The sequence below is a fragment of the Caretta caretta genome, chromosome 10 (assembly GCF_965140235.1).
Source record: "Caretta caretta isolate rCarCar2 chromosome 10, rCarCar1.hap1, whole genome shotgun sequence".
NCBI classification, from domain to species: Eukaryota; Metazoa; Chordata; order Testudines; family Cheloniidae; genus Caretta; species Caretta caretta.
The window spans coordinates 49,656,006-49,665,386 of record NC_134215.1 but is presented as its reverse complement, the minus strand read 5'-3'; the positions used below and the strand labels follow the sequence as shown (position 1 = coordinate 49,665,386).

The 9,381-nt window shown below is 45.5% G+C and overlaps 1 long non-coding RNA gene across 1 annotated transcript; it reads left to right on the top strand.

The window, feature by feature from the left end:
• The first annotated feature begins 1,085 nt into the window (after positions 1–1,085).
• Positions 1,086–6,982, top strand: LOC125643582 (uncharacterized). The gene is made up of 2 exons (XR_007358754.2): positions 1,086–1,597; positions 4,493–6,982. It is a non-coding gene; the product is annotated as an uncharacterized LOC125643582 (long non-coding RNA).
• Positions 6,983–9,381: the final 2,399 nt, after the last annotated feature.

The following is a 9,381-nucleotide window of genomic DNA, read 5'->3' as shown; positions in this document are numbered from 1 at the left end:
TCCAAAAGGGGTGAAGTTTAACCCCCTGAGGAGAAGGTATTTGAATAGCGATCTACGACTGCTCACATGTGCTCTAACCACTAGGCTATGGAATGTACTAATATACAGTGGCTCCCTGAATCTCTTCTATTGAAGTTGTTCCACTTTAATTAAGTAAGTATTAATTAGGCCAGTAAAAAAAATTAGAATGGCTGTATAGTCTAGTGGTTAGGGCACATACTTGAAAGGTGGCCGATCCCTATTCAAATCCTTCTGTTGGGGACACTGGGGCATGGCCACTAGGTAACTTGAGAGGATGGAAGACCACGAGTGTTGATGAAGCCCCCTCGCACTAGGCCCAAGTGTCCTTGGCCCCCCCCCCGCCTGGAGGCACTCGCAGCAGTTATGCTGAGGATCTGCAACAATATGTTGCAGAGTCAAACTGCTTGAAACTGTTGGGGACACTGGGGCATGGCCACTAGGTAACTCGAGGGGATGGAAGACCACAAGTGTCGATGAAGCCCCCTTGCACTAGGCCCAGGTGTCCTTGGTCCCCCTCCTGCCTGGAGGCACTCGCAGCAGCTCTGCGTACTAGGCCCAAGTGTCCTTGGCCTCCCCGCTTGGAGGCACACACAGCAGTTATGCTGAGAATCTGCAACAATATGCTGCGGAGTCAGACTGCCTGAAACTAAGCAAGGCCATACAGGGGAGATATGGAAGAACAATGCTGAATAAAGCAGCTTTATGTATGGTTTAAGAAATGATACAGAGAACAAGGGAACTAGCTGGGAATTGGATTGGCTGGCTATATGGATACTTAGAGCAGCTTGCTATTGGATAAGTATGCTGGGAAAAAGGATGTATAAAAGCCTGTGTAACTTCCTGCTCTGTGTACAGGATTTGAGATTCAAATCTCCCTGTACCTTTTTGAAGCTTTAAATAAACTTTTCTGCTTCTCCACCCCGTTGTGATTATTGGGTGTAGCACACTGGGTAGCGAACCAACTCAAGCTGTTGTTCAGTAATGGTAAATAAAGCAGCTTTATATATAGTTTAACAAATAATACAAAAAACAAGAAAACTAGCTGGAAACTGAATTGGCTGGCTATATGGATACTTAGGGCAGCTTGCTATTAAATAAATATGCTAAAAAAAATGTATAAAAGCCTGAGTAACTTCCTGCTCTGTGTACAAAATTTAAAATTCTATTCTCCCTGTACCTTTTTAAAGCTTCAAATAAACTTTTCTGCTTCTCCACCCCATTGTAATTATTAAGTGAAGCACACTGGGTAACGAACCCCTGCTGTTGTTTTGCCTCTCGGCACTGTGTGCCGGCAACAGCTTTTGGCGTCCCTGGGTGGGCGACGAGGCTGCTATTTAGCCTTGCCCGGACCCCTCCTGGAGGTTGAGGATTGCGGCGAGAACCGACGCCCAGCGCGCACCGGTGAGTTCATCGGGGGCCTCGGAGGAGATCCGATTTGATCGATCCCGGAGGGCACAACGGTGCAATGCACTCATATAGTGGAGAAGAAGCTGTGGGCAACGGTGAGGAACCGGTCCCTTGGACATAGGGGAGGAGCAGCTGCGGGTGACGGTGAGGAACTGGTCCCTTGAATAAGGTAGGAACCTTTTGAAATCCGGATTGTATGCCCTGTTGGAACCTGGGGACACCCAGAGTTACCCTGTAGGTATGGGACAGGGACAGAGCTCGGGGGTTAGGGCACGGTGTACGCCCCTAGAATGCATTCTAGCAAACTGGAAGGTATTTGGTGCGAATCTGATGACTAAAAGTCAATTAAAACGATTCTGTACAGTTGACTGGCCTCAATATCAACTAGAGGACCAGGAGTGGTGGCCACCAAAGGGTCAATTAATTACAACACAATCCTTCAATTAGTTTTGTTTTGTCAGTAAATAAGTAAATGAAATAAACATTTGTATGCACAAGCATTTATAGCTTTAAAAAATAGAACAGAGTTGTAATTCTGAAGAGCTGTAATTTGACTCCGACTGGTTCGGTAGTAGCTAATGTTAGTCCCCAGACCCCCACCCCCACTGTAATGGCAGAGCCGGTGTCCCCTTCGGCCCCCACACCCCCACCTTATAGGGGTAGGATGCCTCGGGTTACAGAGATTGCCCCCTCGGTGGGACTCTATCCTTTAATTATCGAGACTGTTGTGGCTTGCCCAGGGGCAGACGGACGTCAGACTACCACTATGCAAGTTTACACCCATGTGCCATTCAATCCAATAGACCTAGCAGCTTTTAAAACACAGGCTGGGGAATTCTCCATGAACCCAAGCCGGTTTATTTCAGTCTTTGAGGAGTGCCTCAATAGTCACAAGCCGGATTGGGACAACTGTAATATCCTCCTGAGAACCCTGTTGTCTGAGGTGGAGAGGAATCAGGTTACAGCTAAGGCAAGGGGAGCGTCAGCTTTCAAGCAAAAAAAAAAGGAAGCTATCTGTCAAGTCCCTACCCCAAGCACTTGTAAGCGGCTCAGGGCATTTCTGGGTATGGCAGGCTTTTGCAGGATCTGGATCCCAGAGTTTGGACTATGGGCTAAACCCCTGTACGACTATGTAAAAGAAGCAGATCATGACCCCTTCTATTGGACCCCAGAGGCTGACAGGGCATTTAAAATCTTAAAAAAAGGTTAATAAAAGCCCCAGCTCTGGGCCTGCCGGATCTCTCTAAGCCGTTTCAGTTGTATGTACATGAACAAAAGGGGGTGGCCCTAGAAGTGCTCACACAGCTGTTAGGAGCATGGAGACGTCCCGTGGCTTATTTTTCTAAGCAACTGGATCAGGTTGCAAAGGTTGGTCGCAGCTACTGCCCTAGTGCTTGAGGAAGCCAAGAAGCTAACATTGAAAGGGGTTATGCAAATCTATACTCCCCATATGGTCCGAGCCTTATTGAATGCAAAAAAAGGGCTTTGGCTCACCCAGGCTCGGATTGCTTGGTATCAGGCTAAGCTGTTAGAGAACTCTGAAGTCACCTTACAGCCTTGCCCCTCCCTTAACCCAGCCACCCTCTTGCCAGAAACAGAGGAACAGAAACATGACTGTTTAAAAATCATGGATGCCCAGTACTCCAGCCGTCCGGATTTAAAGGATGTACCCCTCCCAAATGCAGATTATGAGTGGTACACTGATGGTAGCAGTACTGTAATAAATGGCCAAAGGAGGGTGGGTTATGCTGTTGTGACCCTCCATGACACTGTGGAAGCTGAAGGTTTGCCTGCTGGGACCTCTGCCCAGCTTGCCGAACTAATAGCCCTGACCCGTGCACTTGAACTGTCAAAAAAAAAAGCGGGTCAACATTTTTACTGATTCAAAGTATGCTTTTGGTGTGCTACATGCTCATGCTGGCCTATGGAAGCAGAGGGGAATGCTGACAGCCCAAGGCTCCCCAGTCAAGTACGGGCCCCAGATCCTCCAGCTCCTAGATGCCGTACAACTCCCCTCGGAAGTGGCTGTGGTACACTGTAAAGCCCATCAAAGGGAAAATCAAGATGTGGCCAGAAGTAACGCCCAGGCAGATAGAGAGGCTAAGCATGCTGCCACCCTGCCATCCCCTCACACTGAGAACGCCCATATGCATGCCTTTATCCCATCAGTAGGGGAGCTTCCAACCCCTCAGTATTCTGGGGAGGAGAGACAGCTAACTGACAAACTCGGTCTCCGAGGAAAGGAGGGATGGCTCCATTCCCCAGAAGGGAAGGTCCTCTTACCAAAGGGCCTGATTCGGCCAGTGCTGCAGAAACTACATCAAACCACTCATGCTGGCAGGGAAGCACTTATCCAACTAATGGGAAAATACTTTATCACTTCCGGACTCCGACCCCTGGCTGCCCAGGTACAAGCGGACTGCTTAGTCTGCCAAAAAAATAACCCCCGACCAGGATATCCTGTGCCACCAGCTGCCCTATAACCCACTCCAGGCCCCGGACAAGTGTGGCAAATAAACTTTACTGAGTTTCCCTGGACGCAATGGTTCAAATATCTCCTTGTCATAGTGGATCGGTTCAGCGGATGGCCAGAAGCCTTCCCATGCTGTAATTGCACTGCCAGAACAGTGGCCCTTAAGTTTGTTAAGGAGATCATTCCTTGCTTTGGACTCCCCCTGTGGATGGAATCTGACAACGGGACACACTTCACATCAAAAATCATCCAAAGCATCTCAAATGCTTTACAGATCCCCTAGAAACTCCATACACCCTGGAGACCACAAGCCAGTGGTGTAGTGGAGCGTACCAATCAGACCCTTAAACGGCATCTCTCAAAAGTGTGCCAAGAAGCCTCACTGCGATGGCCTGATGCTTTGCCCCTCGTCCTACTCCGTATCCACATTCTCCCAAAGGGTAAATTAGGGCTTAGTCCCTTTGAAATTATGTTTGGAAGGGCATGGCCTATGAATGGCACCCCGGTTCTGTCAGGGGAATGGGAGTTGGGTAATGGTTTTTTGTCTCAGTATATGTGTTCCCTGTCTACTGTTCTCTTGTCTCTTCACAGGTATACCAAGGATTCCCAGCCTCTCCCCTTGGACTCTCCCGTCCACTCCTTACAGCCCGGTGACTCTGTGCTTGTTCGTACCTGGAAAGACGAGCCTCTCCAGGAAAAGTGGAAAGGACCCTATACCATCCTGCTGATCTCCCATACAGCGGCAAAAATCGAGGGACACAAGAACTGGATCCATCACTCTTGTCTGAAGGCAGTACCCGCCCCCTCGTCAGCAGAACAGTGGACCGTCCAACCTGCTGACTCCTCATCTAGTAACAATCTTGGGTTAAAGCTACTATTTAAAAGACACAAATAGCGGGGACCTTAATGCTAAAATGGGCCCACCCAGGAACTAAAGACCCTGGATTAAAAACACTCTGGTAATAATTAATTGGGTAACATTGTTATTCTCTGCATTGGTATTTCCAAACTGTGCATATCGGAATCATAACTCCTTTGTTTTGCTTGCGCACCATGTTGCTACTTTAATAAACCAGATTGATTGCTGGGTATGTGCTCCAACTCCACTGTCCCCCAAAACGGAATGCCCCTTGACATGCTGCCCCTGACCCTAGCAGAATTAGCCGCCACCAAAGAGCAGGAAAGAACGGACTCGCTGTTCTGGAACAAGACTTCTTTACAGCAAGCCACCTATCAGGACCAGGAGTATTCAGTTGGAGTACTCACTGAGGGAGTATTATGTTTTACCCGAAACCAATCTGATCACTATGGGTGTCCTGTGGGAAAAAGCTCCTGTGTTATTACACAGTGGGCTGAAGGGTATTGGATAAAGACCAAAAGGGGAGGCCAGCAGTGTGGGTGTAATGGTTCCTCCCCTTTTAGGGAAACTCTTAGAAATAATCTTACCACAAAAAAAAAGGTTTGAAAATATAACTTGCCGTCCAGTTAATATCTCCAATGTAGCAAGCCAATGGTGGGTTTGTAGTGGTCCCTATGGCGAGTATAATTTAAATGGCACAGTTAGAAACGCCTCCGCTTGTACCCAATCAGAAAAATGGAATGCCCCCTTAGGGGCATATAAACTGTTTAAAAAAACAGCCAAAGCAGCCTTAAAGATCCCAGGAATCCCCTTAAGAAACAGTCCTTACTGGGCCCTACCGGGTCACTATTTTGTATGTGGCCAAAAAGCTTACAAGGTGCTGTCAGCCAACTGGACAGGTAGCTGTTATATAGCTCATGGCGTTCCTCATCTTTCCATAACTGCCACACTGCCCCCCAAAAAAAAATTAAAAATGCCCGAAACACCTCTGTTAAGTCACACACAAAAAAAACCCTGCGGCAACTAACTATGGTATTAAAGGGCAATGTAAAAAATTCCCTCACAACTGAGAAGCTTGTAGGGTGCTCTGTACTGGAAATAGCGCCACTGTTTACCGGGCCAGCCATGGCATGCATAGGCCGCTATACTGCAAGGCTGCAAATGTACTTAAAAAAGTTGCCTTAAAGTTAAAGGACTCAGTTAGTAATTTAGAGTCAGCAATAAAAACATTAAATAAAAAGGTACAGCAGCTCAGGACGTTTTCCCTCCAAAACAGGCTGGCTTTGAACTATCTCTTGGTATCCCAAGAAGGAGTTTGTGCCCTTGTCGGGCCCCAATGTTATATATATGTAAATAATAGCAATTATAAAATCTATAAAAAGGTGGTACAGGCTAAGGCCCATGCCTGAGCTGAAGCACAGGTTGCCTATACTGCCCCCGAGAGCGATTGGTTGCAAACCTTGTTTTCAGGCTGGGGTTTATCGTTTTGGCTTGGTGGTTTATTTAGCCTGTTATTGAAACTTCTCTTTCCTATATTGCTTATATTAATGCTATTATGCTGTGCAGTATCATGTGTCAGGGCCCTTTTGCAAAAGTTAATAAGTCATTCTCTTCAGGGCTATCACAAAGTGCTTATGCAAAGTCCTATTATAAAAAAATAAGTAGCCCAAGTAAGAAAACTCAGAGCCAAGGCTGTTGAGTGTTCTCAAAGGAGGGAGTTGTTGGGGACACTGGGGCATGGCCACTAGGTAACTCGAGGGGATGGAAGACCACTAGTGTCGATGAAGCCCCCTCGCACTAGGCCCAAGTGTCCTTGGCCCCCCCGCCTGGAGGCATTCGCAGCAGTTATGCGTACTAGGCCCAAGTGTCATTGGCCCCCCCCCCGCCTGGAGGCACTCGCAGCAGTTATGCTGAGGATCTGCAACAATATGTTGCAGAGTCAAACTGCCTGAAACTAAACAAGGCCAAACAGGGCAAATATAAAAAAACAATGCTAAATAAAGCAGCTTTATATATAGTTTAACAAATAATACAAAAAACAAGAAAACTAGCTGGAAACTGAATTGACTGGCTATATGGATACTTAGGGCAGCTTGCTATTAAATAAATATGCTAAAAAAATATATAAAAGCCTGTATAACTTCCTGCTCTGTGTACAAAATTTAAAATTCTATTCTCCCTGTACCTTTTTAAAGCTTCAAATAAACTTTTCTGCTTCTCCACCCTGTTATAATTATTAAGTAAAGCACACCGGGTAACAAACCCCTGCTGTTGTTTTGCCTCTTGGCACTGGGTGCCGGCAACACTTCCATCAGGCAAGGGGGACTTGAACCAGTGGCCTTATACACGGTGGGTGAGTATGCTAACCATGAGGCTAAAGGTTATAATTTATTAGGGAGGTCCTCTTTCTCTCTCCCCAGCTATTTTCTGTGAACACACCTGAGGGTCCCAATCCAGTAGACAGCCTCTAAGAATGCCTATCAGATGAGGCCCTACATGCAACTTAGGCCTCTGAATGCCTATTTTTCTCCAGTTTGTGAATCACAAGCAGCGATACGGACCTCCCTGCAGCAGGACTTAGGCACGGAACTGCAAGAGGGGTCAGGGCTTAGTACACACTCTTTCTGCTAGTGTTTCCCATTGGCTAGTTTAGGTGGCTCCCTCCATAGCATGCTGGTTTTGTGGATCGTATTCTAAGGCACTTATCTCTCCCCATTCATTGTGTAGGCACCTAAGTGCCTAACTCAGACTTTGTAGATTGTAGAGTTGTTCCTGTGATATTCTACATGCTGCAATGCTGAATGTTACAGCATCTAAGTCCTTTTGTGGATCTGGGCCTCAGTTACTACAGTAATGGGTGCCTGTCTCCATGGGAAAATTGACTAGAACACTCTTATTCTGGAATAAAGGGTCCATATGGGGAGTTACTCCAGAAAAGCTATAACAATTCTCACCTTATTTTGGAATAAGTTCCCCATGTAGACAAGCCCTAAGCAAGATCCGTAAACAGAGATAGTAATACTTCCTGCACTCTTGTCTGGTTTATTTAGACTGTAAACTCTTTAACTCAGGGACCATTGCTTACTATGGGTGTGCCTAGCAGAGTGGGTCCCCATAGTGGCTATTATGATTATAATAATAAATAATAATACAGTACTGCTCTGCCACTTGGCGGTTTGGGTTCCTATTTTGATGCCTTCCAGATTAGTAGAGGTTAGGTGGGGCTGAAGTGCTATAACTGGACCTTGATGTAGAAGAATATAGCCCTCACATCAATTATGACTCCTCTCTCTGATTAAGGGGCCCTCGTGTGGCTTTGAAGAGAGTTGCTACAGTTCTCTGCATGTGAAAGGATGGGGACGATGACATGGGGCTTCCAGGATAAACTTGTAAAAGTGTGGGGGTGGTAAATTAGAGGGAGCTGTTGTCTCTAACAGGGATCTGGATTATCATCTAAGGAAAAAATGATGTTCAAAATCTACAGACATTTCACACTCTAGTTCCCAAAGTCATTTTGAGACTACACAATGCTATCCTCACATCTGTTGACCTCATTTGTGTGGCTGGAAAAGGACTGAGACAACAAAATGGCTGTCTGTTCTCTGAGTTCTTTGATCCATAGTGATGTCCATTTGAACCTGCATTAGTGCATTAATAAAACCAAAGACTAATTCTTTTCTACTAGACTTTTTATGGGATCACATAAATGTGATGTAGTTAACTGTTCATACTATTTAATCCATTTAAATCACGTAAACAAAATAATTACACTCTTCAGCTGCTGAGAAGACAGATTAAACTATTCAAAAAGGTTTTGATTTTGCAGGATTTGGGGAAGTTCATGGGAATCTGAGGGCTCATAATTAAACATGCCGATCACTTAGGAACTATTTCAAATGTCAGGCACATAGAGTGGAATTTAGTTTTCCCAGTCACAATTTCTAGTGATCCGTTGTCTTTAAGGATCAGCTCTTGCTAAAAGCCGGTGTCTACTTTTGTTGGTGTTTTATATTGGGGCTTTCAGTTGTAAGTATCTGGGTCGTGATGACTTCAGATATTCTTTGATGTTTTCTAGAGAAAAAAACCCCCTCTCACCTGTTTGAGCCCCACCCACCTTATTTAACAGCTTGTGGGAGCACAGGTTAGAACCTGCAATAATTTAATTGCCCTATATTTGTACTAAATTATCTTGCAGGAGTCACACCGTGCTCGCAAGATGACGTTTTTGCTTCTCCTCACTCTTTGATGGCTCTGCAAGTTGTGAGTTTCAGATAACATAAGTGGGAAAGGAATGGTTCACATCACCCTTCAAATACTATATGTGAGGTCCATTTTAGAGCCAACGGTGATTTATAGAGAACTAGGAACATATCTGACTACAATGGGAAATAAAAAGGCTGAGGTTTTCTGATTAACTCCCCCCATCTATTTGGTTTCTTTGTACCATATGATAAAAAAAGTTACAGTGTTTTCAATCAACTAGGAAAGGAAAGATATATAATATATCCTTAATTTTAAGTGACTTCAAGCAGTGGCAGGATTCAAGATCTGTCTTTGTAACCTAACTGGACTTCCTGTTCCCTTTTTATTCTAATACGGTATATGGTTTTGGTGCCAACAG